Genomic DNA, 20,423 nt, shown 5'->3' with positions numbered 1-20,423 from the left:
TTGTTGAGGAACCGAATATCGTAAGCGTTGCATACCTGCCGGTAACGTAACTCCTAACTCAAGAGCCCCCAAATTATTAAAGTAATTCTATCGTTTTAAAATAAGCATTGCCCAATCAATTGTATGTGTATCCAAAGCACATGGTGGTTTATTTTAGCAGATGTAAATTGTCAACAATTCAATACATTATTATATTATGATACAGTACAGTACAGCACAGCCAATACCAAAAGATAAGTACATACCAAATGCAATCGCTTGCGCACGCTGCACACCCACCGGACCCGATGGACAATATTCTGTATAGAATATTGTGTCAGAGTTGACTGAGGCCCCAGTGAGATGCAACTAATATATATACAGTCAGTGTTTCATTGTGAACAATAGAGATGACGTAGATTGTTTCTATAGGTCCAGACGTTGGGTGGGTCCAGGCCAGACAGGTAATAGGTTGATTCAATCTAAGGAATCCAAAGGTGGGGGTCTTCTGTCCAGGGGGTCTGCTCCTTTTCATAGCCAGTATCATACAAAGGTTTACTCTCTAATATCAATAACTAAAGTATGCAATGTGCGATCTCTTCGCCGACTGCACCGGACAGCTGCTGATGATTAGGGCTTCAATATGATATCAGGCATGACACCTTTCCTATTACCTAAACCTTTAATAACACAACAATGTACATATAATCAACATAAATATATATATATATATATATATAGACTAATAATAAACCGAATACTATCTGCTCCTGAATTACAGTGTAACAGAACCAATGTGAAATTATATAAATAACTAACTGTTGTAATGCGAGTGTGTGCGTGCGTATTTTATCGTGCGAACGCACCACGTCACGTAACACGTGGCGTACGCTTCGCAATACGCACGGCAAACCAATATTAAACCAATATACTTTCGTTCATCCAATTATACGACTTCAACACTATTTTTTGGTACAGCAGCAACAGTCAACGTAGCTTGAAATAGCAGTACCTATTTTTTGATACAGCAGCAACAGTGACAGTAGTTTGAAATAGCAGTACCTATTTTTTGGTACAGCAGCAACAGTGAACGTAGTTTGAAATTGCAGTACCTATTTTTTGGTACAGCAGCAACAGTGAACGTAGTTTGAAATAGCAGTACCTATTTTTTAGTACAGCAGCAACAGTGAACCTAGTTTGAAATAGCAGTACCTATTTTTTTGGTACAGCAGCAACAGTGAACGTAGTTTGAAATAGCAGTACCTATTTTTTGGTACAGCAGCAACAGTGAACGTAGTTTGAAATAGCAGTACCTAATTTTTGGTACAGCAGCAACAGTGAACATAGTTTGAAATTGCAGTACCTATATTTTGGTACAGAAGCAACAGTGAACGTAGTTTGAAATAGCAGTACCTATTTTTTGGTACTGCAGCAACAGTGAACGTAGTTTGTAATAGCAGTACCTATTTTCTTGTACAGCAGCAACAGTGAACGTAGTTTGAAAAAGCAGTACCTATTTTTTGGTACAGCAGCAACAGTGAACGTAGTTTGAAATTGCAGTACCTATTTTTTGGTACATCAGCAACAGTGAACGTAGTTTGAAATTGCAGTACCTATTTTTTGGTACAGCAGCAACAGTGAACGTAGTTTGAAATAGCAGTACCTATTTTTTGGTACAGCAGCAACAGTGAACTTAGTTTGAAATAGCAGTACCTATTTTTTGGTACAGCAGCAACAGTGAACGTAGTTTGAAATTGCAGTACCTTTTTTTGGTACAGCAGCAACAGTGAACGTAGTTTGAAATTGCAGTACCTATTTTTTGGTACAGCAGCAACAGTGAACATAGTTTGAAATAGCAGTACCTATTTTTTGGTACAGCAGCAACAGTGAAAGTAGTTTGAAATAGCAGTACCTATTTTTTGGTACAGCAGCAACAGTGAACGTAGTTTGAAATAGCAGTACCTATTTTTTTGGTACAGCAGCAACAGTGAACGTAGTTTGAAATAGCAGTACCTATTTTTTGGTACAGCAGCAACAGTGAACGTGGTTTAAAATTGCAGTACCTATTTTTTGGTACAGCAGCAACAGTGAACGTAGTTTGAAATAGCAGAACCTATTTTTTGGTACAGCAGCAACAGTGAACGTAGTTTGAAATAGCAGTACCTATTTTTTGGTACAGCAGCAACAGTGAACGTAGTTTGAAATTGCAGTACCTATTTTTTGGTACAGCTGCAACAGTGAACGTAGTTTGAAATAGCAGTACCTATTTTTTGGTACAGCAGCTACAGTGAACATAGTTTGAAATAGCAGTACCTATTTTTTGGTACAGCAGCAACAGTGAACGTAGTTTGAAATAGCAGTACCTATTTTTTGGTACAGAAGTAACAGTGAACGTAGTTTGAAATTGCAGTACCTATTTTTTGGTACAGCAGCAACAGTGAACGTAGTTTGAAATAGCAGTACCTATTTTTTGGTACAGCAGCAACAGTGAACGTAGTTTGAAATTGCAGTACCTATTTTTTGGTACAGCAGCAACAGTGAACGTAGTTTGAAATAGCAGTACCTATTTTTTGGTACTGCAGCAACAGTGAACGTAGTTTTAAATAGCAGTACCTATTTTTTGGTACAGCAGCAACAGTAAACGTAGTTTGAAATAGCAGTACCTATTTTTTGGTACAGCAGCAACAGTGAACGTAGTTTGAATTAGCAGTACCTATTTTTTGGTACAGCAGCAACAGTGAACGTAGTTTGAAATAGCAGTACCTATTTTTTGGTACAGCAGCAACAGTGAACGTAGTTTGAAATAGCAGTACCTATTTTTTGGTACAGCAGCAACAGTGAACGTAGTTTGAAATTGCAGTACCTATTTTTGGTACAGCAGCAACAGTGAACGTAGTTTGAAATTGCAGTACCTATTTTTTGGTACAGCAGCAACAGTGAACATAGTTTGAAATAGCAGTACCTACTTTTTTGGTACAGCAGCAACAGTGAACGTAGTTTGAAATAGCAGTACCTATTTTTTGGTACAGCAGCAACAGTGAACGTAGTTTGAAATAGCAGTACCTATTTTTTGGTACAGCAGCAACAGTGAACGTAGTTTGAAATAGCAGTACCTAATTTTTGGTACAGCAGCAACAGTGAACGTAGTTTAAAATTGCAGTACCTTTTTTTTGGTACAGCAGCAACAGTGAACGTAGTTTGAAATAGCAGTACCTATTTTTTGGTACTGCAGCAACAGTGAACGTAGTTTTAAATAGCAGTACCTATTTTTTGGTACAGCAGCAACAGTGAACGTAGTTTGAAATTGCAGTACCTATTTTTTGGTACAGCAGCAACAGTGAACGTAGTTTGAATTAGCAGTACCTATTTTTTGGTACAGCAGAAACAGTGAACGTAGTTTGAAATAGCAGTACCTATTTTTTGGTACAGCAGCAACAGTGAACGTAGTTTGAAATTGCAGTACCTATTTTTTGGTACAGCAGCAACAGTGAACATAGTTTGAAATAGCAGTACCTATTTTTTGGTACAGAAGCAACAGTGAACGTAGTTTGAAATAGCAGTACCTATTTTTTGGTACAGTAGCAACAGTGAACGTCATTTGAAATAGCAGTACCTAATTTTTGGTACAGCAGCAACAGTGAACGTAGTTTGAAATAGCAGTACCTATTTTTTGGTACAGCAGCAACAGTGAACGTAGTTTAAATTAGCAGTACCTATTTTTTGGTACAGCAGCAACAGTGAACGTAGTTTGAAATAGCAGTACCTATTTTTTGGTACACCAGCAACAGTGAACGTAGTTTGAAATAGCAGTACCTATTTTTTGGTACAGCAGCAACAGTGAACGTAGTTTGAAATTGCAGTACCTATTTTTGGTACAGCAGCAACAGTGAACGTAGTTTGAAATTGCAGTACCTATTTTTGGTACAGCAGCAACAGTGAACATAGTTTGAAATAGCAGTACCTATTCTTTGGTACAGCAGCAACAGTGAACGTAGTTTGAAATAGCAGTACCTATTTTTTGGTACAGCAGCAACAGTGAACGTAGTTTGAATTAGCAGTACCTATTTTTTTGGTACAGCAGCAACAGTGAACGTAGTTTGAAATAGCAGTACCTATTTTTTGGTACAGCAGCAACAGTGAACGTAGTTTAAAATTGCAGTACCTATTTTTTGGTACAGCAGCAACAGTGAACGTAGTTTGAATTAGCAGTACCTATTTTTTGGTACAGCAGCAACAGTGAACGTAGTTTGAAATAGCAGTACCTATTTTTTGGTACAGCAGCAACAGTGAACGTAGTTTGAAATAGCAGTACCTATTTTTTGGTACTGCAGCAACAGTGAACGTAGTTTGAAATTGCAGTACCTATTTTTTGGTACAGCAGCAACAGTGAACGTAGTTTGAAATAGCAGTACCTATTTTTTGGTACAGCAGCAACAGTGAACGTAGTTTGAAATAGCAGTACCTATTTTTTGGTACAGCAGCAACAGTGAACGTAGTTTGAAATAGCTGTACCTATTTTTTGGTACAGCAGCAACAGTGAACGTAGTTTGAAATAGCAGTACCTAATTTTTGGTACAGCAGCTACAGTGAACATAGTTTGAAATAGCAGTACCTATTTTTTGGTACAGAAGCAACAGTGAACGTAGTTTGAAATAGCAGTACCTATTTTTTGGTACAGCATCAACAGTGAACGTAGTTTGAAATAGCAGTACCTAATTTTTGGTACAGCAGCAACAGTGAACGTAGTTTGAAATTGCATTACCTATTTTTTGGTACAGCAGCAACAGTGAACATAGTTTGAAATAGCAGTACCTATTTTTTGGTACAGAAGCAACAGTGAACGTAGTTTGAAATAGCAGTACCTATTTTTTGGTACAGTAGCAACAGTGAACGTCATTTGAAATAGCAGTACCTAATTTTTGGTACAGCAGCAACAGTGAACGTAGTTTGAAATAGCAGTACCTATTTTTTGGTACAGCAGCAACAGTGAACGTAGTTTGAATTAGCAGTACCTATTTTTTGGTACAGCATCAACAGTGAACGTAGTTTGAAATAGCAGTACCTATTTTTTGGTACAGCAGCAACAGTGAACGTAGTTTGAAATAGCAGTACCTATTTTTTGGTACAGCAGCAACAGTGAACGTAGTTTGAAATTGCAGTACCTATTTTTGGTACAGCAGCAACAGTGAACGTAGTTTGAAATTGCAGTACCTATTTTTGGTACAGCAGCAACAGTGAACATAGTTTGAAATAGCAGTACCTATTCTTTGGTACAGCAGCAACAGTGAACGTAGTTTGAAATAGCAGTACCTATTTTTTGGTACAGCAGCAACAGTGAACGTAGTTTGAAATTGCAGTACCTATTTTTGGTACAGCAGCAACAGTGAACGTAGTTTGAAATTGCAGTACCTATTTTTGGTACAGCAGCAACAGTGAACATAGTTTGAAATAGCAGTACCTATTCTTTGGTACAGCAGCAACAGTGAACGTAGTTTGAAATAGCAGTACCTATTTTTTGGTACAGCAGCAACAGTGAACGTAGTTTGAAATAGCAGTACCTATTTTTTGGTACTGCAGCAACAGTGAACGTAGTTTGAAATTGCAGTACCTATTTTTTGGTACAGCAGCAACAGTGAACGTAGTTTGAAATAGCAGTACCTATTTTTTGGTACAGCAGCAACAGTGAACGTAGTTTGAAATAGCAGTACCTATTTATTGGTACAGCAGCAACAGTGAACGTAGTTTGAAATAGCTGTACCTATTTTTTGGTACAGCAGCAACAGTGAACGTAGTTTGAAATAGCAGTACCTATTTTTTGGTACAGCAGCTACAGTGAACATAGTTTGAAATAGCAGTACCTATTTTTTGGTACAGAAGCAACAGTGAACGTAGTTTGAAATAGCAGTACCTAATTTTTGGTACAGCAGCAACAGTGAACGTAGTTTGAAATAGCAGTACCTAATTTTTGGTACAGCAGCAACAGTGAACGTAGTTTGAAATTGCATTACCTATTTTTTGGTACAGCAGCAACAGTGAACGTAGTTTGAAATAGCAGTACCTATTTTTTGGTACTGCAGCAACAGTGAACGTAGTTTTAAATAGCAGTACCTATTTTTTGGTACAGCAGCAACAGTGAATGTAGTTTGAAATAGCAGTACCTATTTTTTGGTACAGCAGCAACAGTGAACGTAGTTTGAATTAGCAGTACCTATTTTTTGGTACAGCAGCAACAGTGAACGTAGTTTGAAATAGCAGTACCGATTTTTTGGTACAGCTGCAACAGTGAACGTAGTTTGAAAAAGCAGTACCTATTTTTTGGTACAGCAGCAACAGTGAACGTAGTTTGAAATGCAGTACCTATTTTTTGGTAAAGCAGCAACAGTGAACGTAGTTTGAAATAGCAGTACCTAATTTTTGGTTCAGCAGCAACAGTGAACGTAGTTTAAAATTGCAGTACCTATTTTTTGGTACAGCAGCAACAGTGAACGTAGTTTGAAATAGCAGTACCTATTTTTTGGTACAGCAGCAACAGTGAACGTAGTTTGAAATTGCAGTACCTATTTTTGGTATAGCAGCAACAGTGAACGTAGTTTGAAATTGCAGTACGTATTTTTTGGTACAGCAGCAACAGTGAACGTAGTTTAAAATAGCAGTACCTAATTTTTGGTACAGCAGTAACAGTGAACGTAGTTTGAAATAGCAGTACCTATTTTTTGGTACAGCAGCAACAGTGAACATAGTTTGAAATAGCAGTACCTATTTTTTGGTACAGAAGCAACAGTGAACGTAGTTTGAAATAGCAGTTCCTATTTTTTGGTACAGCAGCAACAGTGAACGTCATTTGAAATAGCAGTACCTAATTTTTGGTACAGCAGCAACAGTGAACGTAGTTTGAAATAGCAGTACCTATTTTTTGGTACAGCAGCAACAGTGAACGTAGTTTGAAATAGCAGTACCTATTTTTTGGTACAGCAGCAACAGTGAACGTAGTTTAAAATTGCAGTACCTATTTTTTGGTACAGCAGCTACAGTGAACATAGTTTGAAATAGCAGTACCTATTTTTTGGTACAGAAGCAACAGTGAACGTAGTTTGAAATAGCAGTACCTAATTTTTGGTACAGCAGCAACAGTGAACGTAGTTTGAAATTGCAGTACCTATTTTTGGTACAGCAGCAACAGTGAACGTAGTTTGAAATTGCAGTACCTATTTTTGGTACAGCAGCAACAGTGAACATAGTTTGAAATAGCAGTACCTATTTTTTGGTACAGCAGCAACAGTGAACGTCATTTGAAATAGCAGTACCTAATTTTTGGTACAGCAGCAACAGTGAACGTAGTTTGAAATAGCAGTACCTATTTTTTGGTACAGCAGCAACAGTGAACGTAGTTTGAATTAGCAGTACCTATTTTTTGGTACAGCAGCAACAGTGAACGTAGTTTGAAATAGCAGTACCTATTTTTTGGTACAGCAGCAACAGTGAACGTAGTTTGAAATAGCAGTACCTATTTTTTGGTACAGCAGCAACAGTGAACGTAGTTTGAAATTGCAGTACCTATTTTTGGTACAGCAGCAACAGTGAACGTAGTTTGAAATTGCAGTACCTATTTTTGGTACAGCAGCAACAGTGAACATAGTTTGAAATAGCAGTACCTATTTTTTGGTACAGCAGCAACAGTGAACGTAGTTTGAAATAGCAGTACCTATTTTTTGGTACAGCAGCAACAGTGAACGTAGTTTAAAATTGCAGTACCTATTTTTTGGTACAGCAGCTACAGTGAACATAGTTTGAAATAGCAGTACCTATTTTTTGGTACAGAAGCAACAGTGAACGTAGTTTGAAATAGCAGTACCTAATTTTTGGTACAGCAGCAACAGTGAACGTAGTTTGAAATAGCAGTACCTAATTTTTGGTACAGCAGCAACAGTGAACGTAGTTTGAAATTGCATTACCTATTTTTTGGTACAGCAGCAACAGTGAACGTAGTTTGAAATAGCAGTACCTATTTTTTGGTACTGCAGCAACAGTGAACGTAGTTTTAAATAGCAGTACCTATTTTTTGGTACAGCAGCAACAGTGAATGTAGTTTGAAATAGCAGTACCTATTTTTTGGTACAGCAGCAACAGTGAACGTAGTTTGAATTAGCAGTACCTATTTTTTGGTACAGCAGCAACAGTGAACGTAGTTTGAAATAGCAGTACCGATTTTTTGGTACAGCAGCAACAGTGAACGTAGTTTGAAAAAGCAGTACCTATTTTTTGGTACAGCAGCAACAGTGAACGTAGTTTGAAATGCAGTACCTATTTTTTGGTAAAGCAGCAACAGTGAACGTAGTTTGAAATAGCAGTACCTAATTTTTGGTTCAGCAGCAACAGTGAACGTAGTTTAAAATTGCAGTACCTATTTTTTGGTACAGCAGCAACAGTGAACGTAGTTTGAAATAGCAGTACCTATTTTTTGGTACAGCAGCAACAGTGAACGTAGTTTGAAATTGCAGTACCTATTTTTGGTATAGCAGCAACAGTGAACGTAGTTTGAAATTGCAGTACCTATTTTTTGGTACAGCAGCAACAGTGAACGTAGTTTAAAATAGCAGTACCTAATTTTTGGTACAGCAGTAACAGTGAACGTAGTTTGAAATAGCAGTACCTATTTTTTGGTACAGCAGCAACAGTGAACATAGTTTGAAATAGCAGTACCTATTTTTTGGTACAGAAGCAACAGTGAACGTAGTTTGAAATAGCAGTTCCTATTTTTTGGTACAGCAGCAACAGTGAACGTCATTTGAAATAGCAGTACCTAATTTTTGGTACAGCAGCAACAGTGAACGTAGTTTGAAATAGCAGTACCTATTTTTTGGTACAGCAGCAACAGTGAACGTAGTTTGAATTAGCAGTACCTATTTTTTGGTACAGCAGCAACAGTGAACGTCATTTGAAATAGCAGTACCTAATTTTTGGTACAGCAGCAACAGTGAACGTAGTTTGAAATAGCAGTACCTATTTTTTGGTACAGCAGCAACAGTGAACGTAGTTTGAATTAGCAGTACCTATTTTTTGGTACAGCAGCAACAGTGAACATAGTTTGAAATAGCAGTACCTGTTTTTTGGTACAGCAGCAACAGTGAACGTAGTTTGAAATAGCAGTACCTATTTTTTGGTACAGCAGCAACAGTGAACGTAGTTTGAATTAGCAGTACCTATTTTTTGGTACAGCAGCAACAGTGAACGTAGTTTGAAATGGCAGTACCTATTTTTTGGTACAGCAGCAACAGTGAACGTAGTTTAAAATTGCAGTACCTATTTTTTGGTACAGCAGCAACAGTGAACGTAGTTTGAAATAGCAGTACCTATTTTTTGGTACAGCAGCAACAGTGAACGTAGTTTGAAATAGCAGTACCTATTTTTTGGTACTGCAGCAACAGTGAACGTAGTTTGAAATAGCAGTACCTATTTTTTGGTACAGCAGCAACAGTGAACGTAGTTTGAAATAGCAGTACCTATTTTTTGGTACTGCAGCAACAGTGAACGTAGTTTGAAATAGCAGTACCTATTTTTTGGTACAGCAGCAACAGTGAACGTAGTTTGAAATAGCAGTACCTATTTTTTGGTACAGCAGCAACAGTGAACGTAGTTTGAAATAGCAGTACCTATTTTTTGGTACAGCAGCAACAGTGAACGTAGTTTGAAATAGCAGTACCTAATTTTTGGTACAGCAGCTACAGTGAACATAGTTTGAAATAGCAGTACCTATTTTTTGGTACAGCAGCAACAGTGAACGTAGTTTGAAATAGCAGTACCTATTTTTTGGTACAGCAGCAACAGTGAACGTAGTTTGAAATTGCAGTACCTATTTTTGGTACAGCAGCAACAGTGAACGTAGTTTGAAATTGCAGTACCTATTTTTGGTACAGCAGCAACAGTGAACATAGTTTGAAATAGCAGTACCTATTTTTTGGTACAGCAGCAACAGTGAACGTAGTTTGAAATAGCAGTACCTATTTTTTGGTACAGCAGCAACAGTGAACGTAGTTTGAAATAGCAGTACCTATTTTTTTGGTACAGCAGCAACAGTGAACGTAGTTTGAAATGGCAGTACCTATTTTTTGGTACAGCAGCAACAGTGAACGTAGTTTAAAATTGCAGTACCTATTTTTTGGTACAGCAGCAACAGTGAACGTAGTTTGAAATAGCAGTACCTATTTTTTGGTACAGCAGCAACAGTGAACGTAGTTTGAAATAGCAGTACCTATTTTTTGGTACTGCAGCAACAGTGAACGTAGTTTGAAATAGCAGTACCTATTTTTTGGTACAGCAGCAACAGTGAACGTAGTTTGAAATAGCAGTACCTATTTTTTGGTACAGCAGCAACAGTGAACGTAGTTTGAAATAGCAGTACCTATTTTTTGGTACAGCAGCAACAGTGAACGTAGTTTGAAATAGCAGTACCTAATTTTTGGTACAGCAGCTACAGTGAACATAGTTTGAAATAGCAGTACCTATTTTTTGGTACAGAAGCAACAGTGAACGTAGTTTGAAATAGCAGTACCTATTTTTTGGTACAGCATCAACAGTGAACGTAGTTTGAAATAGCTGTACCTATTTTTTGGTACAGCAGCAACAGTGAACGTAGTTTGAAATAGCAGTACCTAATTTTTGGTACAGCAGCTACAGTGAACATAGTTTGAAATAGCAGTACCTATTTTTTGGTACAGAAGCAACAGTGAACGTAGTTTGAAATAGCAGTACCTATTTTTTGGTACAGCATCAACAGTGAACGTAGTTTGAAATAGCAGTACCTAATTTTTGGTACAGCAGCAACAGTGAACGTAGTTTGAAATTGCAGTACCTATTTTTTGGTACAGCAGCAACAGTGAACGTAGTTTGAATTAGCAGTACCTATTTTTTGGTACAGCAGCAACAGTGAACGTAGTTTGAAATAGCTGTACCTATTTTTTGGTACAGCAGCAACAGTGAACGTACTTTGAAATAGCAGTACCTATTTTTTGGTACAGCAGCAACAGTGAACGTAGTTTAAAATGCAGTACCTATTTTTTGGTAAAGCAGCAACAGTGAACGTAGTTTGAAATAGCAGTACCTAATTTTTGGTTCAGCAGCAACAGTGAACGTAGTTTAAAATTGCAGTACCTATTTTTTGGTACAGCAGCAACAGTGAACGTAGTTTAAAATAGCAGTACCTATTTTTTGGTACATCAGCAACAGTGAACGTAGTTTAAATTAGCAGTACCTATTTTTTGGTACAGCAGCAACAGTGAACGTAGTTTGAAATAGCAGTACCTATTTTTTGGTACAGCAGCAACAGTGAACGTAGTTTGAAATAGCAGTACCTAATTTTTGGTTCAGCAGCAACAGTGAACGTAGTTTAAAATTGCAGTACCTATTTTTTGGTACAGCAGCAACAGTGAACATAGTTTGAAATAGCAGTACCTATTTTTTGGTACAGCAGCAACAGTGAACGTAGTTTAAAATAGCAGTACCTATTTTTTGGTACAGCAGCAACAGTGAACGTAGTTTAAATTAGCAGTACCTATTTTTTGGTACAGCAGCAACAGTGAACGTAGTTTGAAATAGCAGTACCTATTTTTTGGTACAGCAGCAACAGTGAACGTAGTTTGAAATGGCAGTACCTAATTTTTGGTTCAGCAGCAACAGTGAACGTAGTTTAAAATTGCAGTACCTATTTTTTGGTACAGCAGCAACAGTGAACGTAGTTTGAAATAGCAGTACCTATTTTTTGGTACAGCAGCAACAGTGAACGTAGTTTAAATTAGCAGTACCTATTTTTTGGTACAGCAGCAACAGTGAACGTAGTTTGAAATAGCAGTACCTATTTTTTGGTACAGCAGCAACAGTGAACGTAGTTTGAAATAGCAGTACCTATTTTTTGGTACAGCAGCAACAGTGAACGTAGTTTGAAATGGCAGTACCTAATTTTTGGTACAGCAGCAACAGTGAACGTAGTTTGAAATTGCAGTACCTATTTTTTGGTACAGCAGCAACAGTGAACATAGTTTGAAATAGTAGTACCTATTTTTTTCGTACAGCAGCAACAGTGAACGTAGTTTGAAATAGCAGTACCTATTTTTTGGTACAGCAGCAACAGTGAACGTAGTTTGAAATAGCAGTACCTATTTTTTGGTACAGCAGCAACAGTGAACATAGTTTGAAATAGCTGTACCTATTTTTTGGTACAGCAGCAACAGTGAACGTAGTTTGAAATAGCAGTACCTAATTTTTGGTACAGCAGCTACAGTGAACGTATTTTTATATATTGCAGTACTAATATTTCTTGACTGCAGGAACAGTGAACCTATTCATATATTGCAGTAGAAATTTTTATACACTTTTTTTATAGTTTTTTTTATATTTTTTTTAAATTATTTTTTTATATTTTTTTTTATAATTTTTTTTTAACTTTTTAATAATTTTTAAATAACAATGGCCTTAGCAGAACAGAGCACAGGACACAGCATCACTGGATGAAGCAGGACAGAGCACAGGACACAGCACCACTGGACTCAACAGGACAGAGCACTGGACAAAGCACCACTGGACTCAGCAGGTCAGAGCACTGGACAAAGCACCACTAAACTGATCAGCAGGACAGAGCACAGGATCTCCCAAATAATTACTGAAAAAATAACTAAGCAGGAGAGGGGCTCCCAAACAACCTCCCTCTTCAGTGATCGCAGGCAGAACGAAGATGGCGGCCGCGAGCGGGGAATTTATGACATCCGAGTCTCGCAAGATCCGACGCGAGACTTGGATGTCATAGCCCCGTTTTGGATTGCTTTGGCGGCCGGAAGTACCCGAACAGTGCTCGGATCCCATCGGATCCGCAGTGTTCGGGTGGTCTCGGATTACCGAAATCCGACCCGCTCATCTTTACTTAGTTCCCCTAATTATCATCATTTTACATTTTCTTAACAATCATTATATTACTTTAGTCCCATGTTTTTCCATTAAGAGTTGCTGCTTCCTTGATACTCCCCTTCTTAATCTGCCTCTATTCTGGTTCCTTCTTTAATATATGTGGACTACTTAATAGTTTTGAAGAAATGGATGTTAGGGGTGTGTTCTAAGAAATGTATTTATATCAAGTGTACAACTGTCATCTTTTGTATTATGCTCCGAAGTAAACGTTTCAGTTTCTGTTCTACTTACCCTATCCAAGTGGTCATCAAGATTACTCAAAACTACATACACCACATCTTCTAATCCCTTCTTTCCTTTATCGATATCTGCTGCTTCCCCAAATGTTACCTGTTAGAATCCTATCTCTGACTAACCCTCTTTTTGCTCTCATTCCCATTAACACTCTCTGCTGATTCAATTTTTGTGGGTAAATGTATCAACCAACAGCAAAACGTGCCTTGAAAGCCATTGCTGTTTTAAATTTTCCCTGCAAAGTTTCTGGAAATCGGTGCCTTGCTGAATCTGCTGGTTGATACATTTACCCTTTGATGTCTCTTGTTGGTTCTTTGTCTTCATCTCCTTCTTTCCATTTTTTCCACTTTTAGGTTTCCCACTTATTCAATATTGTTCTGTTCTCTCCCCTTTACCATCTCATTGTTTTCATATCACTCCACTCTCCTTCCAACTTAGTTGTGCATGTGAAATCCTCTCTGTGTCCTTAATTTGAGGTCCAGTTAAGTCAGGTTACCACTCAGACACAACTGAAAGGAAATGAGCCAAAATTGGCCTATGAAATAGTCCTCTCCCTGGGTATCATCAAAGATAGGATGCATCAGCACCACTTTTCATTAATTCATTACTATTGACACTAGTATTACTTCTCTTTTGCTACTTTGGGTTTTCAGAGCACATTTGCCTTTTTTGGTCAGTGCAGTTTTACTAATCAATAATGTGAAATAAATAGGATGACTTCTAAACAATATACATTTTCAATTAAATAAACTACAAGCACTATGTCAAAGCTAATAAAGGTGTTTGATGTTTGGTTGCTATGGGTTACTACATCAAGTTTCCATGCACTTTAAACGATGATTATCAAACACCCATGTGACTTAATCAGGCTATTAGCAGCTTAGTTCCACGGCTTAAGAATAATGTGGTTGGAATTGCAATTTTTTTTTATTGTTTTGTTTTTAATATAATATTGCTGCTTTTATGACAACCCTGTTTTTAAAATGTCTTTAAACCACCCACAGTGAGATGCATAACCCCAATTGACTAGTATATATTGCATACCAAGTGTATGAGTCACTTACATCCAGAAGAGGGGAGCAAGACATACAGATCTTCGTTTTATCTGTGGATCATTTCAAGTGCTGCATGTATCTTGTTAGCCCTCACTGCCCTGCTAATGTGTTTCATCTTTCTTCTCAAAACCTCAAAAGTCAAAAGATGCTCTTCAATTTCATGCTTGTTGATCTTTTTAATTTTTTTCAATAAAACATTTATATAGAGGCAATAATAGAATAGCTTGAATCTCTGCTTCATAATCCATTTCCATCCTGCTTGCTTAATTCAAAACAAATCATCACACCTTTGGTTGTTGCACCTTAGAGTTATGAATTCAGTAGGAATTGTGTGAAGAGCTTTCATTTCAGTTCACAAGTCATATTAGCCTATAAATATTCAGTTGGATGTATTTTACAATCTCTACAGCTTGAGAAGATGAAGAAAGAACCTATTAAAATTATATTTCGCTATTGATTTTCTATTTATTCTGTTTCAGTGAAAATAATGTGCATAGGTAGAAATCATTTATGGATATTGCTATCAATAAAGAAGTTGACATGGCCAAAACGTTTTAAGAGATAACGTTTAGGAAACGTGGTACCATTATATGAGATTGTGTTTTAAATACTGTTTGAAATTACTGTTACTAATCGAACATATGAAATATTTTATACAATTATTTTATCATAGGATATTAATAACATACATAAAATACTACAGCTTTCACAATTGACATCAAAAGCGTGCCACATGTAAATACAATATCATTGCTTACGTGCGTATATGTAATAACGTAGGCTACCCCTGTACGTAGAACAGTATTGGTTATACATATACTTGTAATAACACTGTCTACACATGTAGATTAGAGTCATTAGTTACACTTTCATGTACAGTAATATTGGCTACACTATGAAAAGAGAGTCCCATAGAGAGAGAAATGTACTTAAATGCATACATGGGGAATGTAATTGAAGTTAACTTTACCTGCAGGATTTAAATTACCACATCCCAGGCCGACCAATGAGGGACAAAGGTGAGTGCCTGGAGTTTTTCACATGCCCTTTCTCATTCACTGCTCGAGATCCCAGGAGAAGTGCTGCTGTGAAGGATACGTATAACTCCATATCATCTGTTATAAACTTGTTTGTTGTCCTGCATTGTATTCCGTTTAGTCATTTCCACTTATCTGCCCCTCGCTCTCCTCTTCATTCGCCCTCCTCCCACTCATCTTCAGCCCTGTAGTTATCTCCTGCACCCCCCCATCATTTGTTGCCCCCCACCACCACCCCACCTTTTCGTGCCCAGCTCCCTTAGCTGCCTGTTTTGTCAGCATGCCCTGTCCTAAGCGCTCCATTTCACGCCCCGCCAGTCTCGTGGACCCTCCCTTCCCTATGGGCGGGGACGGCCATCTTGCCAATGTAGTTTCGCAGAGTTTCGCTAGTGGAGCCCCTGTCCCCCCCCGTCGGCTCCCCAGCAGTATTTGCCTGAGGACCACTTACCTGCCCCTGCTCAGCCGAGCATGAAAGAGGAACATGCAGTCGCACGGCTACTCTTGTGCGCAGAGCTCATGCACAAGAGCGGGCGTCGGTGATGCCCCGGTCTGGTGCTTCAGGTCCCCACAGGAATGCCCAAGTTGGTAGAGGTAAGGGCAGATCCACAACCCCCAGGCTGCTCTTCAAGCCCACGGGAAGGGACCCAGCACTTCCCTGGCAACTGGACAGGCATCAGGGCTGCATCACACTCGTCCAGCTGGGGGACATGAGTCACTGCAAGTACAGCATTCCAACCAGTTGTTTACTGTCATTAACCCCTCCACCTCCTGCGTCTAGGAACAAGATTTTCTGTCCTGCCCCACATCAGCTTTACATTCCTTTCTAGCCCCTTTTCAGCTAACAATCCCAGAGCTTCTGACTGGGGGGCGCAGCTCCATAGAACCCCTCCTGCGGCATGCCGTTCCCTTTACCAACAGCAGCCCCTCTCTGATGGAGATAGCACCCTGTCTGTGGTTGAGGTCAATATACCCAGTAAGAGCTACATCCAGACTTTTCTTCCCAATTCCCCACCTCCCAGCCGGCCTGTTCCCCTAATGAGTTTGACTTGGCACTTACGGTTCACAACATGTCAGCTTCCACTATGGCCCCGCTTTGAGAGTATGGGCAGCTGCAGGAACGTCGATGTCCAGAATTTCTCCCCATTACTATTCCCAAACTCACCAATTCGGCGGGCGTTGTCTAGAATTTGACATCTCATTTACATCACAACATGTTCCAGGGGTGAAAAATAGTATTAGCGACGCTTTGTCCCATTCTCAATGGCGTCGTTTTAGAGCCCTAGCTCCGCTCGCTAATCTTATAGGCACAAGGTGTTCCTCTTATGTTTGGCAGATTATCAAGCCGACATAACAGGTCTAGCCAAGCGAGCCCTGTAGATCTCCATTTATTGCATCAGCTGATAGCGTCACTTTCAGCGGTAGCAGAGAACCCTTATGAATGCTTGTTGTTCAGGACAGCCTTTGCACTGGCTTTTTCTGGCGCATTTAGAATTTCAGAGCTGGTAGCGCAGTCTAAGCTTCACCCCCTCTCAGGTCCTTTCACCCAACATGTAGTCATTCAAGACGCCAAAGTTTTATGTAAGATAATAAGGTCCAAAACAGACCAGGCTGGTAAAGGTTCATGGTTACATATGTATCCACACGTTTACGCGGATACAGTATTATATATTAGGCCTGCCTTCTCCCCTGTTTTTTTAGTTCACTTAGATACCATCCCGCTTACGAGGTTTCAATTTCAGTCAATCTTTAACAGAGCCCTGAGTTCTAGGGGTTTGGACCCAAAACAGTACGGCACCCATTTCTTTCGGATCGGGGCGGCCACATCAGCAGCCTTAAGTGGGGCATCAGTTGAGGCCATTAAAACATTGGGTAGATGGAATTCGAGGTCCTATAAGAAATACATTAGTCATACAAATGTCTAACCATATTGTGTTTTTGTTTTTATGATTACTGGCTTGCTTCCTTCGATTTCTCTCCTCAATTCCGGTGGCCCTTTGCTCTGCTGCTTGTCTCTATTATGCAAGGGCCATTTTTTCCCTGGGCCAAGGCCTGATTAGTGGTGTGCCTCTGGGTTTTTTTTTTGTTTTTTACCTTCACAGGGCCTGGCATCTGCTCCCAACTACCCCCCCTCCATCCTCTCCCCCTCCTCTTCTTCTCTTGCTTTTGTTTCCAGCTGATTTTCCAATTTCCGTTAACTGGCTCCAGATGCGCAAGGGGTTAAGATCGAGGACGGATGCCTACATTTGCTGTTGCATTGATCCCGTAAAGGTTACATGACCATGGCTATTTTTTATTTACAGATGTCCCAATTCGGAATAAATGGATCTTTTATTGTGAGCCACTCATACGTGTTCTGGGCGCTCAGGCACAAAGAAGCTAACAATTTTAGTTGATTCATCATCCCTATCGACATCAGTAGGTTGGGCAGATGGGGTCTCTGCTGGCCCAACCTGATCCCCTGGTTCACTCTGCTCATTAACCAACGTGGCCCGCCTGATATCTTGGTTATACATTTAGGAAGCAACTACCTTGGAAAGGGGAAGGCAATTGACCTTATTCTCAGATTACATACAGATCTGACATACATCAGGGTAATTGGCCAACCATCAGCCTGATATAGTCCTGCAGTTGGCCCAGACTCCAGTGGAGATCTGAAAATTGAATCGGGGAGTGAGAGTACACGTTGAGCAATTGGGTGAATCCGTAATCGGACACCCATTTTTACTTTCAAGTCAGACCCAGTTATTTCACAGGGATGGGGGTTCACCTCTCAAACGAGGATTTTATTATTTTTTTTCAGGGGATTTATAGTCATTTAGCGGGTTTATGTATTGTTTAGCAAGTGGCTGGCTTCCAGTCCCCTAGGGACAGCCAGTATGGCAGGAAGTCACTGTGGAGAGCGGCTGACCGTTACAGCGTTATCGCTGATTGACCGTAGGTGCTACCCCCTTTGAGAAAAGTGATCCATGATCCTTTTTGATGAGGATCCCATGGCCCGCTTCTGAGGGCGGTCACTGTGTAGTCGGGAGGAGGCATAGTCACTCTAACAAGCAAAACAAGGGAAGAACCGCACAAGGCAAGAATGATGTGAGCACTAAATGTAATATACTTTAGTGAAACCTGAATAGAGAGGAACTCCCTTCGGGGGTGCACCCAACACTGTATACAATTAGTATTAGAAGTGGAAAAGGGAATAGGACAAAAGCCAGTGTAATTTGAGGCAGTCCTGTGGTGCTCAATAAAAATGTACTTTTATTAAATTGATTAAAATAATGGAAAGAAACAATGAGCGAAATAATTAAAAGAGATTAAAATTCAGAACATAAGTGATAGGTGACAGGTGGTTAAAATGTCTATTAGGGAGGCGGGTATGCAAAATAGAACTGAAAAGTATCTCTAAATAGCAGCCATACGATCATAATAAAGGTATTGAAGTCCAATAGTATAGAGCCAGTCACTGAGCTATGTAAAACTACAGCGGAGGCATATTAGTTGCTAGCAGCCAGGTTTTCAGAAATCGCGGGGTTATGTGATAGTACCCTTCCTATTAGAAACTGGAGGGCGATTCGTAGAGAAAACAGCTAGCTTAGAGGATAGATGAGACGAGACGCTGAAGCGCGTTTCGCTCTACGGCTTTTTGAAGACGGAATGATCCTAGTGAGTAACAGCTCTTAAATAATCCTCCCGGTAGGTGTGGTTAAATCAAGAGCCAATAACAATCGTTCAGAGAAATGGGTGTGTATATTCTTCCCTATACCCCCGTGGGTTTGATTGACATGGAAAGTGACCCATCATGACCAACGTAAAGGAATATGGCGAATAAGGAGTAAATGTGCATGGGAACTGTTTTTGCTACCGATCCTTCATATTATTTTATGAGACATCACTTGTGGTATTTGTAACTGTGAAAAGGGATGCTGTTTAATACAGCCAACACTGATAACTACGTTTGTTATTTTATTTGGAAACTGTGAATATACTACCAAGCGGGAAATAAAATAGACATCCCTCTTTCATCAAGTATGCCCAATTAAGGCTATATATGAGCCATAATATAATACTAAGGAAGAGAATCCTCCCGGTAGGTGTGGTTAAATCAAGAGCCAATAACAATAGTTCCCAGAAGTGGGTGTGTACATTCTTCCCTATACCCCCGTGGGCTTGATTGACACGGAAATTGACCCATCATGACCAACGTAACGGAATATGGGTCATATTATTGGCGGATAAGGAGTAGGCGGGCATGGGAACTGTTTTTGCTCCCGATCCTTCGTATTATTTTATGAGACATCACTTGTGGTATTTGTAAATGTAAAAAGGGATGCTGTTTAATACAGCCAAACACTGATAACTACGTTTGTTATTTTATTTGGAAACTGTGAATATACTACCAAGCGGGAAATAAAATAAACATCCCTCTTACATCAAGTGTGCCCAAATAATCCATATCCATATAGAATATAGATTAACTGGACCATTAAGATTACTGCTAAGACATAATGATCATAAATGATAAGTGAGCAGTAATATTATGGAAAATAAGTTCCCAAAAGGTCTGATATATCTATCATTATAACCATGTAGTTTAATTCTATAAATGAGGTCTTTGGAGATCCCCTGGCTATAAAATTATAATCAACACTCCCATAAAGGAGAGGCATGCCCATTCCTTTTATTTCAATACTAATATTCCAAAAAAGGAATGGGGGGAGAGAGGGAGAGAAGGGGGGAAAGGAAAGAGAAGGAACTTGTTACCATGACCATGAATTAATACACGGATAATCTTGTTGGATAAGAAGAACAGGCTTACAGCTTATCATAAAAAAGATATATAGCTGTTATAGTCGTTAAGCCCATATGGGGCCATACTTCCCATTTGAAATATCATTTTGGTCTCCCTTTGGAGTAGCTCCTTTTGTAGGTCGCCACCTCTAATTCCTAAATTGATATTAACCATTGCAAATGCTTGAAGCCCCTTTAGGTTACCATCATGCTTCAATAAAAAGTGTTTAGCGACCGTGGTAATTATCTTAAGTTTTTCTTGATCTTTCTTACTATTCTTTATGTCGTTGATATGCTCAAGTAACCTTTTTTTAAAGGTCTAGTGGTCATCCCGACATATCTCATAGAGCAAGGGCAGATAAGACAATAAATGACACCTGAG

This window comes from Mixophyes fleayi, chromosome 1 (genome assembly GCF_038048845.1).
Source record: "Mixophyes fleayi isolate aMixFle1 chromosome 1, aMixFle1.hap1, whole genome shotgun sequence".
Taxonomy (NCBI): Eukaryota; Metazoa; Chordata; class Amphibia; order Anura; family Limnodynastidae; genus Mixophyes; species Mixophyes fleayi.
Note: the sequence above shows the minus strand (reverse complement) of the source record.